At 36.0% G+C, this 21,544-nt stretch overlaps 1 long non-coding RNA gene across 1 annotated transcript in view; it reads right to left on the reverse strand.

The window, feature by feature from the left end:
* Positions 1 to 9,763: 9,763 nt before the first annotated feature.
* The window catches only part of LOC149134697 (uncharacterized), a 151,497-nt gene continuing 139,716 nt past the window's right edge, over positions 9,764 to 21,544 (reverse strand). The window contains exon 3 of the long non-coding RNA XR_016242631.1: positions 9,764 to 10,196. This is a non-coding gene — a long non-coding RNA (uncharacterized LOC149134697). The remainder of the gene's footprint in view (positions 10,197 to 21,544) is intronic.

The raw sequence follows: 21,544 nt of genomic DNA on the forward strand, positions 1-21,544 counted from the left end.
TATGAGGCCCCGCTTACTAGATCAACTGGTTATTAAAAAACAAAGCTCAATATTCTTCTAGCCATCGCTCATCGTCTCTTTTTAACCAAATCCAGTGGCTAGCCTTCTCCACTGTATTTTGGATATCACTCATGGCGGTATTTACCTTACGATGAGTTAGGCCTAACGATAACAGCAGTCGTCTCGCTTATCTGTCTAGATATCTTTCTTTCAATTTGGCTGCAATAATTTTCTCTACCTCCACCCCCAAGATGGACCAATAGTTTTAGCTGAACTTAAAGAACGCATTCAATTAGTAGTGTAGGAGATAACTCCTGAAATGCTTCAAAATGTGTTTTGCAACGCTAAGGATAAATTTGAAATTTGCAGGGATACAGACAAAGCACGTATTGAAGATTTTCTGTAAAATTTTGACGTAAGATTTATAAATCTATTTGTTTTGGTATCATAATTAAGTTATAAACGTAAATTTCTGTCAGTTGTTTTAAAATCTGCCCGATTTCATTGAAATAAATCGATAATTCTTGTACACCCTATATATCAGACACGATAGAATCAATTATTTTTCCCCCCAATCTCTATGAATTTCTGTCTTTCTGGTAATTTGTGAAACTATCAATTATCATTTTGACAGAATTGTTGAAGCGCCAGATAAAAATCCTTGAAGTAGTTGTTCCGGCTTTTTACGAGCTGAGTTCAAATCCCGCCAGGGTCCACTTTGCCTTCCACTATTTCGGGCTCAATAAAATAAAGAGCTAATCAACTACTGTGATTATGTAAATCGACTACACACACTCCTCTCAAAATTGCTGGCCTTGTGCCTAAACTTGAAACAATTCTTCTTCTTCTTCTTCTTCTTCTTCTTCTTCTTCTTCTTCTTCTTCTTCTTCTTCTTCTTCTTCTTCTTCTTCTTCTTCTTCTTCTTCTTCTTCTTCTTCTTCTTACTATATCGCAAACAGTCGATTTAAAGAATGGTTTCCTTAACTGGTGGGAGGAATGGAAGACGTTGACCTGGGACTGGAGATTTGTCCCAAATATTTGCAACAGGATGGTCTCCGTTAAAGGAACAAGAGGAGGTGTGAACCTGACGTTGGATCAAGATGATGGATTTCCTACATCACTCATCGACTGTTACTGATCCATCAAATGTGCTCTATTGTTTTCGTCAACCAGATTTCATTCACGAAGCCTTGGTTGGTCCGTACAAGCAATGGAATAGAACCACATTATTGCCTGGCAATTTTTTTAAAAGTCCCACAGCTATGTCTGCGTTATTTTAAAGTGGGACTTGTCAACTTGATCGCAAAATGGCTCTACCAAGATTAGAAATCAATAAAACACAATAAAGCACAAGTTTTTTCGTTACTGCCTCATCAAAAAGAATCAACATCTTATCAACCCCAAAGGCGAGTGTCGAAGAATAAGAGGCGATTTTCTGGCTAGTCGAAGCCGCAATACCGTTTCAAGTTCTTAGATGTTGTTTGGCCTAGTTAAGCATTGACTACGCTTAGATTTGTTGAAATGCCCTCCAACCGCGACAATCATATCTTTTCTTCTCAGGAATAGTATATCCAGGATCATGACAGCCAATATGCCCTTCCTTTCAAGAGGATGTAATTTAAGGGAAATTTGGTTGCATTTTCTGGCAAATCGACTGACCACATTGAAGGTTTCTTATTGTTTGTTGAAGACGTTAGAGTGTTGAACACTGCCATGTTTAGTTACAACGCTTTACATTCTAACTTCAAATCTCATTGAAGTAATCTTTGCCTTTCATCTTTCCGAGATCAATAAAATAAAGAACCAGTCAAATACAGGATCGATTTCATATTCCTATAATCATCTTAGATCTGAATGAAATTATAACAACAAACGAAGAAGCCTCTCTTTCCCATTGAGAAAATAATGACAGTCTAAATGTTTCAGTTTTTCTTTTGTAAGGGAAACCAAAACTAATATTTTAATAGCTCTGTCTTGTAAAACTTTGTACGACAACAATGGTGGGTTTTCCGTCGGATTCGTCAAGTTTTTCGACCAAAGGATTTCCCAACTCGTGAAATTATCATCTAACGGGGCTGAGCATTTCACAGACACCTATTCCTTTAACACAATTCTCAGGCAGAACCAGTGTAACATGATGTGACAAAGCTAGACCTTCGAATTATAGAAACAATATTCACACACACAAGCACTTACACCACAAGCCCCCCCCCCCCCCCCCCCCCCCCAAACACAGACACACATACACACACACACGAGCGCGCGCAGAGAGAGGGAGAGAGAGAGAGAGAAAGAGAAAGAAAGGGAGAGAGAGAAAGAGAGAGAGAGAAAGAGAGAGAGAGAAAGAGAAAGAAAGGGAGAGAGAAAGAGAGAGAAAGAGAGAGAAAGATAGAGAAAGAGAAAGAGAATGAAAGTGTTGAACTGGTACTTTATTTATCGACCCAAGAATGATGAAAAGCAAAGTCGATTGAAATTAGTGCGCAGAGAGCCAGAACAAATACCGCAAGAGGATCTATCCGACGCTCTAACGATTCTACCAATTCGCCACCTTTCAAAAATAACAAGAACAACAATTTCAATAACAAAAACAAAAAGAAAAAGAACGAAAAAAAAAATGAAGGAAGACTTCATTTTATCAGCTTAATTATCTTGATACGATGACGTTTTAACGTGGGAGTATCACAGCCTCTCTCACTTTTTCATATCCACTCCTGTTACTTATCCTTCTAAACCATCCCCTTACGTTCCATCATCTCTCTTCCGTAATCATCGAAGTCTTTCCATTCCTACGACTTTCTTTCCAATCAAATCTTAACATCCTTGATTCTTTCTAACAATTTCTTCCACTATCTCCTTTAACCACTCCATGTCTTATATACATTCTTCACTTCTCTTCCATCGTATGTTCTTTTTCTGTTTTTTTCTTGTTTTTGTTTTTTACGTCAAGCTCTCATCTGTTTTCTCCTTTTTTTTTTCTCTCTCTCTCAATCTATCAATATTACCTCAATTTTTACTTTTCCATTCCACATCATTATATATTTTTGTCGCTATCTTCTTTCGTGACATCACCGCCATTATTAAGCACCATCCCCAACCAACAGACACCTACACAACTTATAGCTCCTCCTGCGATCATCACTATCATTAATTTGCTACTACTACTACTACTACTACTACTACTACTACTACTACTACTACTACTACTACTACTACTACTACTACCACTACTACTACTACACAATTATCACTAACATCCATCGTCACCACTGTTGCTGCTAATTATCAGCATTACCAACACGAACTCGACGACGACGACGACGACGACGATGACCAGACCGCGACCAGGAGCAAGACCACGATCACGACTACCATCGTACTACAAAATGTCTGTACGTTACATTTCCATAACAACTCACGAGTTGTAACTTCTCATCTTTAATACATATTCGATTTGTTTCGCTTTCGTTATTTTACCAATTTTCTTTGAAATGTCTTTCCTTTGAAATTTCTCTTTCATTGTTTTTTTATTATATAGTCTGCTCTATTTTATAAACAACTCCCAGTTATATATATGCATATATATATATATATATATATATATATATATATATATATATATATATATATATATATATATGACGTTGACCACTAACGTGGACAATCAATGTGCTAGAAATAGATCACGTTTATCGAGTCAAAACTTCCAGAAAACGCCTGGAGCCTATACCGCTGATTTTAGGGAATTGTTCTGCCTAAAACTTCACTCAATCATGTCAAGAAATGTTTCAAACTTTAGTGGATTTTTTCTCAGCTTTTCGCTGGAATCCATAAGTTTCTGCTGTTCTGGCTTTTGATTATATAATTAATATACACTGAGCCGCAAAAGAAACGCGATTTTTTCACATGTCATTTTTATATGGTAAATTCTGAAAATTTATTTCGGAGATGAAAGTGTAAATACTCCAAGATATGCTGGTTTATGGCTGAGACCCAAATTGCAAGTAACCTTTCAACTTTCCCTGAAACGAGACGCCAAAACGCAGCTGCGTTGAATGCCGAAGGTAGCATGACAAACAATTGCCATGAAAATCGAAATGTATGTGCATCTCGTGGCGGTTATGGGTATAAAAATCAACTTTAATCGCATTCCTGGCATTTATAATTTGGACGCATCAGGTATGAACAGGATTTTCAGCAGTGCAGAGAGAACAAGCTATCGGCCGATTGCAAGCAGGGCAGCATACCTTGGTTGCTGCAGAAGTTTACAATGTCCATGTCAGCACCCTCTATCGCCTGCAACAACGATACAACAGCACCAACAGCACTGCAGACTGTGCCCGCAGAGGGTGCTCCCAGGTAACCACTTCCCGACAGGACCACTTCATCCTACTGCAACACCTCCTTGAACGCTTCAGACCGGCCAGCGTGACAGCTCGCGAGACCATTGGCACTGGACAGCGACTCATCAGCGACGACACGGTACGACGTCGACTGGCCGCCAACAACTTGCGTTGCCGTCGTCATGCTCGTGGGCCTGTCCTCACTGCCCACCACCGCCAGGCACGACTACAGTGGGCTATACAGCACCGACATTGGCAGCATCACAATGGAGATCAATAATCTCTGACGAGGGCCGGTACTGCATTTCCACCTCAGATGGTAGAGTGGGGGTGTGGCGTAGAAGGAGTGAACGTTACAGAGACGCATGTTCCATAGAGAGAGACGCGTGGGGTGGCCAAAGCATCATGGTTTGGGGTGCTATAGGCCTGAGTCAGAGAACTGGGCCCCATGTGTTCCAAAATGTTGGTGCGGGCAGGGGGGATAGCGTCACAGCGCAAAGTTACATTGACCAGATACTAAGACCTCACAGCGTGCCCTTCTTCGCGCGTCACCATAGCCACGTGTTCCAGCAGGACAATGCTCCCTCCCACACGGCCAGTGTCACTATGGACTTCCTGCGCCAGCACAACATCAGAACCATGCCATGTCCGGCTTCCAGCCCAGATTTGAACCCAATTGAACACCTATAGGATGAAATCCAGAGACAGGTGGTCCCAAGGCCGACAACACGTGTGGAACTGGAGGCAGCTTTCCTCAAGGTGTAGGCACACGTGCCAATAGCTTTTGTGAACCGCCTCATGCACTCCTTGTACCGACAGTGTATGCCCGTTTTGAACACCCAAGGAGAGCATACACGGTATTGAACATGTCACGCCCTACAATCTCGATGTGCTGGATCCGCCTACTTCCAGAACACAAGACAACGACCCATAGACTGTGGTAAAAGTGAATCCAAGAAATTGACTTTATCAGATTTATCAAAATTTATCTCTGACATAATGAAATTAAAACATATTTCACAGTCACACACGTCTCGCGTTTCTCTTGCGGTGCAGTGTATTATTTCTTCTCTTTTCTGGTTTTGTTGTGCCACATTTCTGTCTTCATATCTATCTATCTATCTATCTATCTATCTATCTATCTATCTATCTATCTATCTATATTGTCGGCTGAGTCTGTCGTGAATATTGCCCCCCCCCCCACCTTCCTTTAACCGGGAAGGCAAGGCAGTTTTCATTGTACTGGTGGCTATGCTGAAAGAATCTGTGTGGTGGACTCGTGCGAAAGGTTTAGAGACAAACACTTTCCTCTCTGGCCAATCGCTCATCAACTTTTTCAAGTACCATTTGAAAAGAAAGGTGAGAATAGAGAGGAAAGCTTTGTCTCACGAAAGTTTCAATAAAAGGTGGGTGAATGTAGCAAAGATGGTACGCGTGAATGACGAAACCACTTTGAGCATGATCCTGTAAATCCAAGAGAGAGAGAGAGAGGGAGAGAGAGAGAGAGAGAGGGAGAGAGAGAGAGAGAGAGAGAGAGATAGAGATAGAGAGAAAGAGAGAGAGAGAGATAGAGAGATAGAGAGAGAGAGATAGAGAGAGAGAGATAGAGAGAGCGAGAGAAAGAGAGAGAGAGAGCGCTTTGCTCTCATGTGTTTTTTCCCTGCCTGTGTTCTACATTGTATTGCCCCCTCTGTGTTCTGCCCTGCGTAGCTAATAAATCTATCTATCTATCTATCTATCTATCTATCTATCTATCTATCTATCTATCTATCTATCTATCTATCACTTTCCTAACTTCATTTCTAGTGATAATATAATTTTTACTGTTCGAGAATTTAAATTTAAGTTTCGAAAATAGTTAAAAAAAAAATTAAGTAGGCTCATAATGTAGAAGAACGTTTTCTTCTTGGAGAATTGACTCAATATGAAGAAACTAACTATTACTTCATATTCCATGTATTTCGACCTGATGGAAAATATTTGATGAATAAGAAAATTGTTAGTCATAGGCAGCTTATCTCTACCAACATAAAGAGTGCTTTACTGCCGAAGCATATAGAAAACTTAAAGGAGTTTCAAAAAATTAATTATTTCCACTGCTTGTCATCCAATTTTTTAATAATTTAAATTTAATTCCCCAACTAATATTCAACTTGTTTGGTCTCTATATTTCAACTTCCATTATCACTTCTTAGTTTAAGACGGCGAGCTGGCAGAATCGTTAGTATGCCGGCGAAATGCTTAGCTGCATTTCACACACACACACACACACACACACACACACACACACACACACACACACACACACACACACACACACACACACACGTATAGTTTACTTTTCCGTTAAGGTAAGTCCAACAAAAAAGTACTCCATTCGGTGAGAGATAAATATTGTTTAATAAACACAGTATATAAATTTGAGCTACTAACAAATTCATACATTGGAGATGTTTTCTAGGCAGGTTTTGATAACACGCCTAGTATTTCCATGCAATCTCCGGGTTCTGAGCACATGGTCATTACAAGTTACAAATCAGGACTATAGAAGAAGAGAAATCACGAGTAAAAACGAGAAGGAGATTGATGCAAAGTGTGGAAGGGTGAAAGAAATGGACAAAGAAAAGAAAAAAAAGAGAATTAGAGTTATGTCCACTTTGACCATAAAGCCATAAAGCTAGTTGGTGTAGAATCAAGGAAAGGGGTCTAAAGTCTTCAATACAGCTACTCAATTCGGAGAGGGTGGTGTTTTCCAATCTACCAAAAGAAAGTTGTCCATATGTTCGCATTTGCTGAAAATTTCTGATCTGGAATTCAGCAGTGCGGTGGAATTCTTCAACCTAAAAAAGGATATGCGATCTTTCGACTACGCATAACTTGCATTTTTTAGATACATTAACATATGACATAGATTTTACAACGATTTTCCAAGTGACTGAATTTAGCGTGGAGTTGGTTTTCAAATTCCACACGGGACTAGCCAACTTTGTAGCTTTACTTTTGTTCATGTGCCAGAAAGAAGATAGGTGATTAGCATAGCGTCCTTTAAAGTCGCCTTCGCATAACCCGATGTAATTTTCTTTTCGGCTAGGCTATCATGTAGCGTTGCTGTCACTTATGCCTCGTATACGACAGAGTTTATCATGCATGTCTGGTCAAGCGAGCAAGCTCCAGGGTCTAGAGAGTTACAACTGGGAGTGGTCTCTTGGTGGTGTTTACAGGTACTGATGCTTTTCATATTGGGACAGCAGCTATATGATAATTTAATTAAGCGTCTGTTAAAGATCTTTCTGTATTTGTGATTTTATGGAAAATGCTCTTACCTACGATTTCCCAAGGCGTGGTTTAGAGTCTTGATAAAGTTTTTATTGCCCCAATATCTCGTCATTCCTCATATTGATAATAATCATTTTCTCCATTCTTTCCTTCTCTTTCTCCTTTTCTTCCTACTCTTTGACTATAAACCACACTCACTCTTTGCATATTTTGGGTCTTAGCTTGTAGTAAAACGCTCATTGGTTCTCTAAACTTCTTTAATTTAATGATTTTTATTTATTTATTTTATATATTTGCTACTTGACTTTTCTATTCAGTTAGACTCATCATTGTGCTGTGGCTGACTTAGGAATTCCGTGCAACAATGTACACTTCATTAAGGTAATCTCAGCCTGATAATTAGCTATGCTGACTAGAGTTCATTTCATGATACTTGCATAATGCGCTTCAGCTAGTTAAGAAACGTATGTAGAGTACATTTTTACCTGTTTCACTCTCTCAATTTGATATGCATGTATGTATGTATGTATGTATGTATGTATGTATGTATATATATATATATGTGTGTGTGTGTGTGTGTGCATGTATATTTACATATATATATATGTGTATATATATATAATACTTGCATATATATACATATATATATATATATATACATATATATACATATATATATACGTATATATGCATATATATACATACACATATATACGTATATATGCATATATATATATACATATATATGCATATATATACATATATATACATATATGTATATTAGAAAAAATAAGGTACTCCGAGATCTGGATGGTTGTACATTTACAGATTTTTATTAATATGTCACATGTTTTTATAAATCATATATTGGCGCTTTCATCTACTCTAATAAATTCTTCAGATTAAAAATTTTTTTGAAGGGATTCGTCTCTTTATATAGTATTATATATATATATATATATATATATATATATATATATATATATATATATATATATATATATATATATATATATATAAATATATATATATATATATATATATATATATATATATATTATATATATATATATATATATACATACATGTATATATATATATATATGTATATATATGTATATATATATATATATATATATATATATATATATATATATATATATATATATATATATATATATATATAGTATATATATATATATATATATATATATATATATATTTATATATATACACCCACACACATATATTCACAGATATATTCACTTATATGCTTACATATATTCATCTTAGTCAGATTGACGAAGGTGAACAAGCCGAAACTCGAAGGTACTATTACTCTTCTCTTTGTAAAAGTTTAATAAACGTGTACTCTCCTAAAAACTACTGAGTAATCATTCAGGTTGATGTTAAATTGTTTTAAAATTTCACTTCACATAAAAGCACACACGCACACACACACACATGCGCGCGCACACACACACACAATCACACACGCATGTCTATAACTACAAAGGTGCAAAGCGATTTATATGACTAAGCTAAACCTAATCTACCTGTTAACTGACAGTGAAATAAAATGGCTTGGATGGCTAGGTGCGTTGCCCAACCGTAGAAAGCGGTGCAATATTTTCAAAAAGAGATTGCCTTTTTAAGATAATGCATCAAGCAACCCAGTGAGTTTAAATGATTGTTCTGATGATATGACGGTAGAGAATACCCTCAAGATTACAACCTCTACCTCAGATAACGAATCAAGGTGTGATACTCGACATCTTGTTATATTATTATCTGAAACTATATCATACTGAAACTTTGTCTCTAAGGTCAATATACACTCAGACAACCCAGTGTAAGGTCCTATTTACAAATGAACATTAAATAAATTAGAAGCTCTCTTAGGAATCTATCTGAATAATGTCTCAGTTTGCAACTGACTCCATGTACGTCGGCTTCTATTTATAACAAAAAGAAAACACGCACACACACATTGTTTGTTTAATGAATTGATCAAAGCAGGCCCCACCCTAAATGTATAATCGGTTGAAACCTGACTTAAGTATAAAAAGATGCGGAATGCGGTGAAGAGTGAAGGTAATAGTAAGAAATCTTGATATCTTTTATCTTTTACTTGTTTCAGTTATTAAAATGCGACCACTCTAAAGTCGACAACTGATGACGGGTATGTCTCGAAGTGTTTGTTGTATGTATATAAATATAAATTCATCAGATGTTTGTATGAAGGAAAAAAAAACTGCCCATGACTATAATTAAAATATAGCCATGTTTAAAACAATTCTATAAATCATTATAAACAAAATTCAATTAAGTTTTCACTATCATGGATCATATTCTTTATTCTGCCATTGAATCTCTGCAACAACAGTCCAAAGTGTCTATTTTTCATATGTCGAATATATATTTTCATAATTTAAGTTAAATTTATATATTCATCTTCGTTTCTTTGACTTGATCATACACCAGAAATTGATCCGGTCCAGAAGTGTCATATACAAATTCTACATGATTAGTTGGTGCTGTTCTTGTCTAATTCAAGGTCAGTGTGCCGATTGAGAAGACCTGTAATGAAAGATAGTTAAAACTCGATCAGTACTACATTGTCCAATATCTATCTACAGCTATGTATGCATATGCGCGTACACACACACACACACACACACACACACACACACACACACACACACACACACACACACACACACACACACACACACACACACACATTGAGAAACAAGTCGTCAGAATTTTGGAAAAAAGTATCTTTTTATTTCTTCATTATTATAAGCACTTTCCTTTCTCGAGCTTGTCAAATAAAATTTTGTGAATGTACAAACAGCTTGTTCATTTATATAAAACAAATGTTTTTTGGGGGGCTGGGGGTTTGTCTAGAAGAGAACATTGTTTTTTTTGGGGGGGGGTGTGTGACAATGGAGATGGATAGATAGAAATATAGGTTGGTAGATAGGCTTATACATAGATAGATCGATAGATAGATAGACAGACAGATGGATTGAGTGATAGATAGATAGATAGATAGATAGATAGATAGATAGAATGTTTGGAAGGGGTGTACATTTAGTATTCTAAATATAGCTCAAAGAGGAGAAAAAGAAAGAAAGAGGGAAAGAAGGAAAAAGGGGAAGAGAGAAAGAAAGCAAAATGACTTTCAGTGATAACCAAACCGCATCTGTTTTTTTTTTTGAAGAGGTCACCATCCTGAAACCCATTCCAATACAATGGTAAAGGACTAAATAAATAAATAAATGAATGAAAGGTGAATAGGAAGGAATATACCCCTTCTCTCTTTCCTTCTACTTATCTATCTATCTATCTATCTATCTATCTATCTATCTATCTATCTATCTATCTATCTACCTGCCTGCCTATATTTCTATCTATCCATCTCCATTGTCATGGAACCTCACCGCAAAAAACAAAAACAGTTCTCTTCTAGACCCCCCCCCCCCACATTTGTTTTATATAAATGAACAAGCTGTTTGTTCATTCCCAACATTTTATTTGACAAGTTCGTGAAAGGAAAGAAAGCGCTAATAATAATGAAGAAATAAAAAGATTTTTTTTTTCCAAAATTTTGACTTTCTTCTCAATATTCAATTTCTGTACATCACACCAAAAATTTTCTCTCTCTCTACACACACATATGTATGTATATATATGGCGAGTATGTGGGTGAACATGTGCGTGTTTAAAGCGAGGGTAGTTTTAGTATGTAAATATAGGCGAATGTACGGATTGGTGCGCTTACACGAACCTATACACTTATCTACTCACTTACCTTTACCTTACTTATCGGTCTATTAGCCCTTTTGTCTTATTGACGGTCACCACACAGTAATTTATCTTTGTTTAACGCTCATTTTTCACAGGAATATTCAATGGCCGGATTACTGAAGAGATGTTGGCGTGGGCTTCCACCCCGGCATCCGAAACTCGGAGTTTTATCATGGCTACTGAATAAGTGTCACATACTTTTACAGATAAATTCCTCTATTTACATAATATCGAGGTCTCTTTCTTTCTTTCTTTTGTTGTCCTTCCTATCAATATATATATATATATATATATATATATATATATATACATATATATATATATAGGGGGAGAATTCACAAAAAAAAACAAAGGACGAAAACAGGTGGTGTAGACAACAAACAGATGTATTAGTATAACACTCGGGAAGTGAAAGCGTCTTTAACGTTTCGAGCCTACGCTCTTCCACAGAAAGGAACACAGAAAGAAACAAGGAGAGAAAAAAAAAATGAATGTGCAGTGGCTAGCGATCTATCATGGCGAATGATATATATATATATATATATATATATATATATATATATATATATATATATATATATATATATATATATATATATATATATATATATATATATATATATATATAAGGATAAGATCATTATTTTAAATGGCGATCAAATCTAGTGGCAGCATGGGAAGAAAAAAACCTTATTGGTTTTAATAATTATTAAAATTATAAATAAGGGCATCTAAGAAATACCACCATGCTTGAGATAGCATTTTCGTTTGTCTTTTCACCTTGTGCTGAATTGAATACTTGATGTGGTTTTAGAGTCAGATTTTGACTGCTATTTCAAGCATGGTGGTATCGCTTAGATACCTTATTTATAATCATGATAATTATTATAACCTATAAGGTTTTTTTCTTCCTATGTTGCCACTAGATTTGATCGCTATTTAAAATAATGATCTTATCCTTATTTGTGCAGGTATTTTATATATATTCAATTCGTCATTATATTCACGGCGATGGACAACTGAACTGGTGGTTGTATATACGTGCATATATATATATATATATATATATATATATATATATATATATATATATATATGTGCGTATACGTGAGTATTCGTATGTTTATGTATATATATGTGTATGTATGTACAATTCATGGTATATTTCATTGACAACGGCAGAGTATATATTTATACAGAGCTAGAAACCCAGGGTCTGGAATTATCCAATTTTTACTAGGTTATTTTTCTTTTGTCTTTTCACCTTGTGCTGTATTGACTACTTGATGTGGCGTTAGAGTTAGGTTTTGACTGCTATTTTAAGCATGGTGTATCTCTTAGATGCCCTTATTTATAATTTTAATATATATATATATATATATATATATATATATATATATATATATATATATATATATATATATATGTGCATACATATATATATATATACATACACACACACACACACACACACACACACACACACACACACACACACACACACACACACACACACACACATATATATATGCATACACATATATACGTGCATATATATATATATATATATATATTTCGTTTTGCGATTTGGTTTGCAAGATTTTTTATGTGATTTCGTGTGTTGAAGCATATTCTGTTGTGTCTGGGGAGAGTCATTTTCTTATTGTGCCTTAAAATTTAATACACTCACCGGTAAAATTTCCACTTATTTCTTATTTTTTTATTTTCATTTTCCTAAAAATAAGAAATAACTGAAAATTTTACCGGTCAGTGTGTTAAATTTTAAGGCACAATAAGAAAATGACTCTCCCCAGACACAACAGAATATGCTAGCCTTATATCGATTGCTATTCTCCAGCAAATATCGGTACCTTGTTGTACCATTCTTATGAATTTATATATATGTATATATATATATATGATATATTAAAAAGCTGTTGTATATTCTAAATAATAATAATAATAATAATAATAATAATAATAATAATAATAATAATAATAATAATAAGAAGAAGAAGAAGAAGAAGAACCAGCACCGGGTTGAATAACAACATGGATGTGCTACACCGGGCTCCCTATACAAAAACAAATCTAATCCAATAACATCGATGGAATTAGGCAAAAGAACCGGTGGAAGATTTGAAGGAAGCGGTCTTTTAACGAAGATAATTTTTTTAAAATATTTTTTATTTTTAAAAAATGAAATTTTACTGCCATACAAAGCACAGATCCTCCTATGCACGATGTCTCAGTGAAACACGTGCGATCACACACGCAAAACCAACACCGGAAAGTTTACAAACTATATAAAAAAGAAATGGAACAAAATAGTAAGTACATATATTGAATAATTACGCATACACTCGAACGTGTACACAATGATATATACGTTTTGATCCCCCATAGAACTACACATGCATCTTAATGTTTACACAACTACGTGAAAATCACAGGACACACTCACGCATACGAAAACACATATCACAAACGAAGCAAAACCAAAACTTTTTTCTTCTTCTTTATTTATTTTCATTTTGTGAACAAACACAGACAGTGAACCATTCATAAGTTTAAAACGCCACAGACACAAAAAAAAATACACTATGCCCGGAGATAAATCTATAAAAAAAAAATACAGATGAATACCGATCTGCTAGCCTTAAGAAACTACGCTACGAGCAATGTTTACATGCTGAGAACTCGGTGACGGTGTTGTCTCAAAAAACTGACCTTAAACAGACAAATCCGTCCCCTAATGTCAACGCCAAAGCTCGTCATGCCTCAATGAGAACAAAGCAGATCACAAACCAGATTGGTCGTCGACCGAATCACAAAGGGCCACTTACTCGATATAGATCTGCTAGCCTTAAGAAGCTACGTCACGAGAGCTCGGAGACGGTGTTGTCTCAAAAAATTAACCCTAAACAGACAGATCCGTCCCCTAGCGTCAACGTCGAAGCTTGTTATGCCTCACTGTTAATAAAACAAAATACAAACCGGAATGGTCATAGACCGGATTATAAAGGACCACTTACTCGGATAATGAACCAGATCCGAGACGAGAAATCTGCTACTGGTTCAAATCTTCCCGACACACAGGAGCTGGAAGTACCCCACAACCGGAATCTTCCAACAGATGGCCATCCATGCTCGTCATCAAATAACCAAAAGAAAAAGAATGAAAAATGGTCTAGGGAAGATAATAAAGAAGTTCTTACAGCCTTCTACCATGCCATATATTTCCCTACAGATAAATCTAATACTGTACAAACCTACTTAAACTGGAGACAGAAACACCTTGAAGTAAGACCCTACATAGACAGTAACAAACTTGCCAACGTCAGAAGAAACATTATGAAAAAAAAATTACTAACTGAAGTAGAGATTGACCAAATTAAACAAGCAGTAAGGGATAAAAAGAATGAAACTGCAGCTAAAGAAGATACTACAGAGGAAATAATTATAAACCAGCCCAAGGCTGATGAAAATACAGTAATGATTGAAAGAGTTAAGGTAACTGATAGGCAAAGTGAAATACTCTCTGAACCAACCATAAACACTAAGGCAGGTGAAAATCAAATAGATGAAGAAAGTCATACAGAAATCGATGCAACAGAACTACATGATCTAAAAAATCAAATCATGATTGAATGGCTGAAAATTAAAGAAACCAGTATGAATGAACGCGACACTCTCCCCAAAATTCGCAATTCTAACCAAAAGCTGAAAATAATTGGTAAAATCCGCCTTGCACTTAAGGATATAATTTCAGCTAATGATGTTGATATTACAGATCTCAACCACCTGTACTATGCATCCGCAAGAATCTCAACGGTTCTATGTGGTGAAAAGATTAGAAAACGACAACGCTCCCACAAAAAGCCTTCTTGGCAAGAGCGCATTCAACACCAAATTAAGCTACTTAGATCTGACATAGAATGTTTGAAAAACCTTAAATTTGATAAGAGTATCAAACCTACAAAGACCCAAAAACTGAAGAAAAAATATTATGTGAAAACCATAGTTGACATTGATACCACCATAGAAACCATCAAGCAAAAGGTATGTGCTAAAGCTGCCCGTATAGCAAGGTATGAAAAGCGTGTTAGATTCTTCAGAGATAATAACATGTTCAAAAATAACCCCAAAAATTTCTACAGGAAGATAGAGAAAATACCAGTAACAATAAAGTCTGTCCCATCAAAAGAAGAAGTGCAAGAATTTTGGAATAAAATCTGGGCAGAAGATAAAACATACAATGAAAAGGCCCCTTGAATTGATAGAATATCTACAGACCTAGACTCCTTAGAGGAGCAAAAGTGGGAGGGGGTCAAGGTAGAAGATATAAGATCTGCTTTCAGGAGGTCAAGCAAATGGAAGTCTCCAGGGAAGGATAACATTCCTAACTTCTGGTTGAATGCCTTCCCAGAGAGCCATGAACTGCTAACAAATCTTTACAACGATGTTTTGCAAAATCCTAGTTTGATGCCCTCTTGGCTAGTTAATGGTTTAACATTCCTGCTTCCAAAAAATGAACCAAAAAATTATCGACCCATAACTTGCTTAACAACAATGTATAAGACGCTAACATCTGTCCTAACCGAGTACACCTATAGTTTTTTAATAGAAAGTAGCATATTCCCTAATGAGCAAAAGGGATGTAAACGTGGATCTTATGGTTGTAAAGATCAGCTACTCATCAATAAGATGATCTTAGAAGATTGTCACAAGCGACACAAAAACTTGTCAATAGCCTTTGATAGCCTGCCACATAGCTGGATTAGGAAATGTCTGGAAATGTATAAAATAGCTCCTACTCTGCGAAACTTTTTATCTGTAAGTATGAGATCATGGAGAACCACACTGACGTTGAACAATGACAATGAATCTCTAAATGCTGGAGATGTAAGAATTTCATGTGGCATTTTCCAGGGTGACTCACTATCACCACTCCTCTTCTGTCTAGCCCTAATACCACTCTCAAGATTGCTCAATGATGCACAGTATGGTTATAAAATATTTCATAAAAATATAAATCATCTCATTTACATGGATGATTTAAAGATCTTTGCAAAAAATGACCAACAACTCAAAGGCCTACTAGCGATTGTTAAACAATTCACTGATGACATCAGGATGCAATTTGGCCTTGATAAATGTGCAAAAGCTACCTTTATCAAAGGAAAAATGACAAAAACATCGAATGTGAACCTTGACCAGCAAAATGTCATAAAAGAGTTAGAACCAGCGGAGAGCTACAAATACCTAGGGGTAATTGAAGGGGACAATATCAAGCATTCAGTGATGAGGGAAAGGATCAGAAGAGAATGTTATCGCAGGGTGAGAGCAATACTGAAGACAGAGCTGGACGCGAGAAACAGGATCGAAGCGATCAATGCTCTAGCCATACCAGTCGTGACTTACAGTTTCAATACCGTTAACTGGTCAATTACTGAAATATGTAATGTTGACAGAAAAATACGAAAACTGTTGACAATGCATAGAATGCACCACCCTAAGGCAGATATAGAACGTCTTTATCTGCCAAGAAAAGAGGGAGGCCGAGGACTTCTACAGCTGGCATTATCAATGAAGGTAGCCACAATTGGCCTAGACACCTATCTGAAAAACTCTGAGGACTGGATGCTAAAACTTGTCTCAAAACATGAAAGCAAGAAAGCATCTTACTCAGTAACAAAACAGGCAAAGGAATATCTAAGTGAATTCCAATTGCAACAAATTCAAGAATTAGACGAACTAGAAACACCTGCAGAAAAAGCTAAGTGCTTGAAAACCCGTGCTAAAATTGCTGCCTTAGATATTATGACTGAAAAATGGGATGGAAAACCTCTCAATGGCAAATACCCAAAGAGATCAAATAATGCAGATATTGACAAAGCCCTTACCCATCAATGGGTAATGGCCTCTGGCTTGAAATCAGAAACAGAGGGGTTTATCATAGCTGCCCAAGATCAATGCCTACCTACAAAGAACTACCAGGCCAACATATTAAAGAACGGCAGCTCCCCATTATGTCGTATATGCCAACAACAAAATGAGACCATCGATCATGTTGTCTCCATGTGCAGTCTGCTTGCGCCTACAGAGTATCTCAACAGGCATGATAGAGCTGCACAATATATTCACTGGGTAATATGCAAAAACCTGGACTTGCCCCATGATAAAAACTGGTGGGAACACAAACCACCCCCAGTACTTGAAAATGATCACATCGCACTCCTCTGGAACTTCACCATTCAAACTGACAGAAAGATAGACGCAAATAGGCAAGACATCATACTGAAAGACTTCAGACAAAAATCATGCCTCCTCATTGATATGACTGTCCCAATCGATATAAACGTATCTGTCAAGACCTACCAAAAACTGAGCAAATATAAAGATCTTGAAATAAAAATTAGCAAAATGTGGAATCTGAAGACGAAAACAATACCTATTGTCATAGGTGCCCTGAGAATGACAGCGAAACGGGCTGATTACTACCTAGCTCAGATACCAGGAAACCCCAAAATGGCTGAAGTTCAAAAGATAGTGTTCATGGGAACTGCCCATATCCTACGTAAAATACTGTCTATGTGATCTCAAATTTTAAAACAAACACATAATTTTCTTATGGTTTCTTAAACATTCACTAGAACAAAACTGTACAAATCCAAATATATGGTACCCTAGGCATAACACCTACACGAACTTCTAACTTGTTGTCTCTTGAGGTCTCTGGGTGAGACTTGGATCTAACTTGTACAAATGCAAAACAAAAGTCAAACATAAAATAATAATAATAATAATAATAAAAGTGATATTGATTAATTGTATGTGACTAGATATAAGGGAGGAAGAGATCTCATAGAATGCAAGATCTGTGTTGTCAATGAGGATAACAGCCTGGGATGGTAAGTCAACCAGCAGATTGAACCTTTGTTGCTGTTAAAAGTAACAACACAATACTCAAATCAATTAAGAAACAAGACGGAGAACAAAGACTAAACAACTGGAATATGAAAACGGTACATGGGCAATACCTCAGTGAATTGGAGGAGAAAGACAAAACCAACATCTGGAGGTGGCTAAGGTAAAGTGATCTGAAAGGATGCACTAAGGCATTGACATGCCAAGTTCCCAATGGATAAGATCAATGTGACAGCAAAAATGAAACTATCACATATTGTGAGTGAGTGTAACAAACTGGTCCAAAAGGGATACAAAATGAGGCATGATAGCATAGCTATATTTGTTCACTGGAGATTGTGTGAGAAGTATGGTCTTGAAAGAACACAGAAGTGGTACGTACATAAGCCAGAAGTCATCACTGAGGATCATGAGTATAAGATCTGGGATTTTACAATCCGGTGTGACTCAGTAATTGATGCTCGAAGACCGGACGTCGTTGTAGCAGATGAAAGGAAGAAGGAAACTAAGATCATTGACATTGCCATGCACGAGTGGGTGACAAAGAGCTGGAAAAAATTGAAAAGCACAAGCTAGTAAAAGAGGATATTACACGAATGTGGGCAATGAAAAGAGTAACTGTTATCCCAGTAGTTGTAGAGACACTGGGAGCACTAACAGCCAAGTTTGGGCAATATTTTAGGGAAATTGGAATTGGCATGAGGGTAGAACAGGCTTAGAAAACTACTCTTTCGGGGAAAAAGCTAGGATTTTGAGAATGGTACTTGGGTGTTAAGTATCGTGGGAAGAGGCCCTGTGAGACCTCTGATAGTAGGTTGCTGTGTGTTCTTGCAGAATTAACCGGAGCAAGTAAAATCGAGAGCTGTGAGAAATAAAATGGAAATAATAATGATGATTCTTTCTTCTTGGGGAGGGGGTGTAGTCAATTACATCGACGCCAGTGCTCAACTGGTACTTATTTTATCGACCTCAAAAGGAATGATGATGATAATAATAATAATAATAATAATAATAATAATAATAATTTCCCTTTCTCCCCTTTACTTTCTTTGTTTACTTTTTTTCCCTTTTACTCTGTCTTTCTTCCACCTTTTCTCTATCACATGACTTTGTAAATGAACAGTCTGGTGTGTTTATTTTAATGGCCTACCAATGTAAACAGTGCGTTTCTTTGCCCTAAGTGTCAGGAAGACACTCGCCAAGAAATGGAAACAAAATTGAAAGATGATAATGAAAATAATAACAATAATAATAATAATAATAATAATAATAATAATAATAATAATAATAATAATAATAATAATAATAATAATAATTTTCAGTTCCTTTTTTTGATAATTCCAAGTGCTCCTACAATCACTGGTATTGTAACTATCTTGAGACGCCACATCTTTTCGATTAGCAAATCTTTATATTTTCTGAGCTTATCGAATTCTTTTGCCGAGATATTATGGTCACAGGGCATGCTCATGTCAATCTATAAACAGACTTTATTGTTTTGGTCTTTCACAACAATATCTGGTTTATTTGCTTTGATGGTCCGATCTGCACATACTGGGAAGTCCCAAAGAATTTTCTCCCTTAGTTACAGCATCAGGGTAGTGCTTGTACCATTTGTCAGCAGTTTTGATTTTATAATGCAGACACGACAAAGTTGGGACCTATATACACTGGAAGCTATGCCAACACTGTGGGATAACAACAGAAAAAGATATAGGCACAATCAAGAAAAGGTCAGAGAAAATGAGAAAACAACTATACTCTGGGATATACCAATACACATAGAGAAATCAAGGCTAATAGGCCGGATATAGTTGTCAGAAATCACCTAGAAAAAAATCCTTCCTAATCGATGTACCAATACCAACAGATGACAACATTTCTCTAAAAGAAACAGAAAAACTTTCAAAATACAGAGATCTGGAAATATAGGTAACTCGATTGTGGAGCCTAAAAACAGAAACAATTCCTATTTTAGTAGGAGCATTAGGCATAGTAAAAAAAACAAAAAAACATTCAGACAAATACATAACAAAAACACCAGGACTTACAAGTATATATAACATAGGGAAAATAGCACTACTAGGTACCGCACACATCCTACATAAAACACTTTCAATACAGTGAAAATAAGAGCACCACAACAAACCACAGCACACATCTAATGCACATAGAGCTGCGCTCGGTAGTGCAATGAAAGCACTATAAAAATAAGACTACTGAATGATAATAATAATAATAACAACAGCAACAATAATGGTGGTTTAAAATTTTGGCATTATTTCAGCAGTTTTAGGGTGAAGGGGCGAGTCGATTACATCAGCCCCGGTATGTGAGTGCTACTTTATGTTATCGGTACCGAAAGTATGAAAGGCTGGGTTGACCACGGTGGAGTTTGAACCTTGAACGTAAAGAGCCAGAATGAAAACCACAAAGCATTTTCCTGACACGTAATCGATTCTACCAGCTTACCACATTTAATAATAATTTCTTTTTTTGGACAAAGAACCCTAGCAATTTTGAGGGGAAGAGTATTAGTCGATAGTTTTGACCCCAGTACTTGATTGATACTTTATTTTATCGACCTCGAAGCATTACAGGCAAACCTGGTCATATAAGACTTGAACTTAGAGCTTAACCAGCTGGAAGAAATATCACGTACCATTTTCTCCCCACCGTCCTCTAGCATGCTAATGATGTGGCCAACCCAGAGAATTATTAAAAACGGAATAATGAAACCATTTAAAGAGTATCAACTCGTTTGATGTGAAGATTGGTAGATTTTTGCCTTAACGACTTTGTTAGTTTCGTAGCCAACACCAAATATAATTGGATCAATTTCTAATTTTATTCCTCAGCCTCCTCACCATAGAAATATAGAAAAAATAAAACATAGCCATTGGTTACAATCTCGAAGGATAAGGCAAACACATATATACACACACATAAGCACAAGAAAATACACACTCACATGCACACATACACTCATCATACACACATACCTGTTCCAGGTATTTTGCTTGTGTGTGTGTGTGTATATATATATATATATATATATATATATATATATATATATATATATATATATATATATATATATATATATGTATATATATACATGTATGTATGTCTGTATGTATGTATGTATGTCTGTCTGTCTATCTATCTATCTATCTATCTATCTA

This window comes from Octopus bimaculoides, chromosome 7 (assembly GCF_046866305.1).
Source record: "Octopus bimaculoides isolate indiv1 chromosome 7, ASM4686630v1, whole genome shotgun sequence".
Lineage (NCBI taxonomy): Eukaryota > Metazoa > Mollusca > Cephalopoda > Octopoda > Octopodidae > Octopus > Octopus bimaculoides.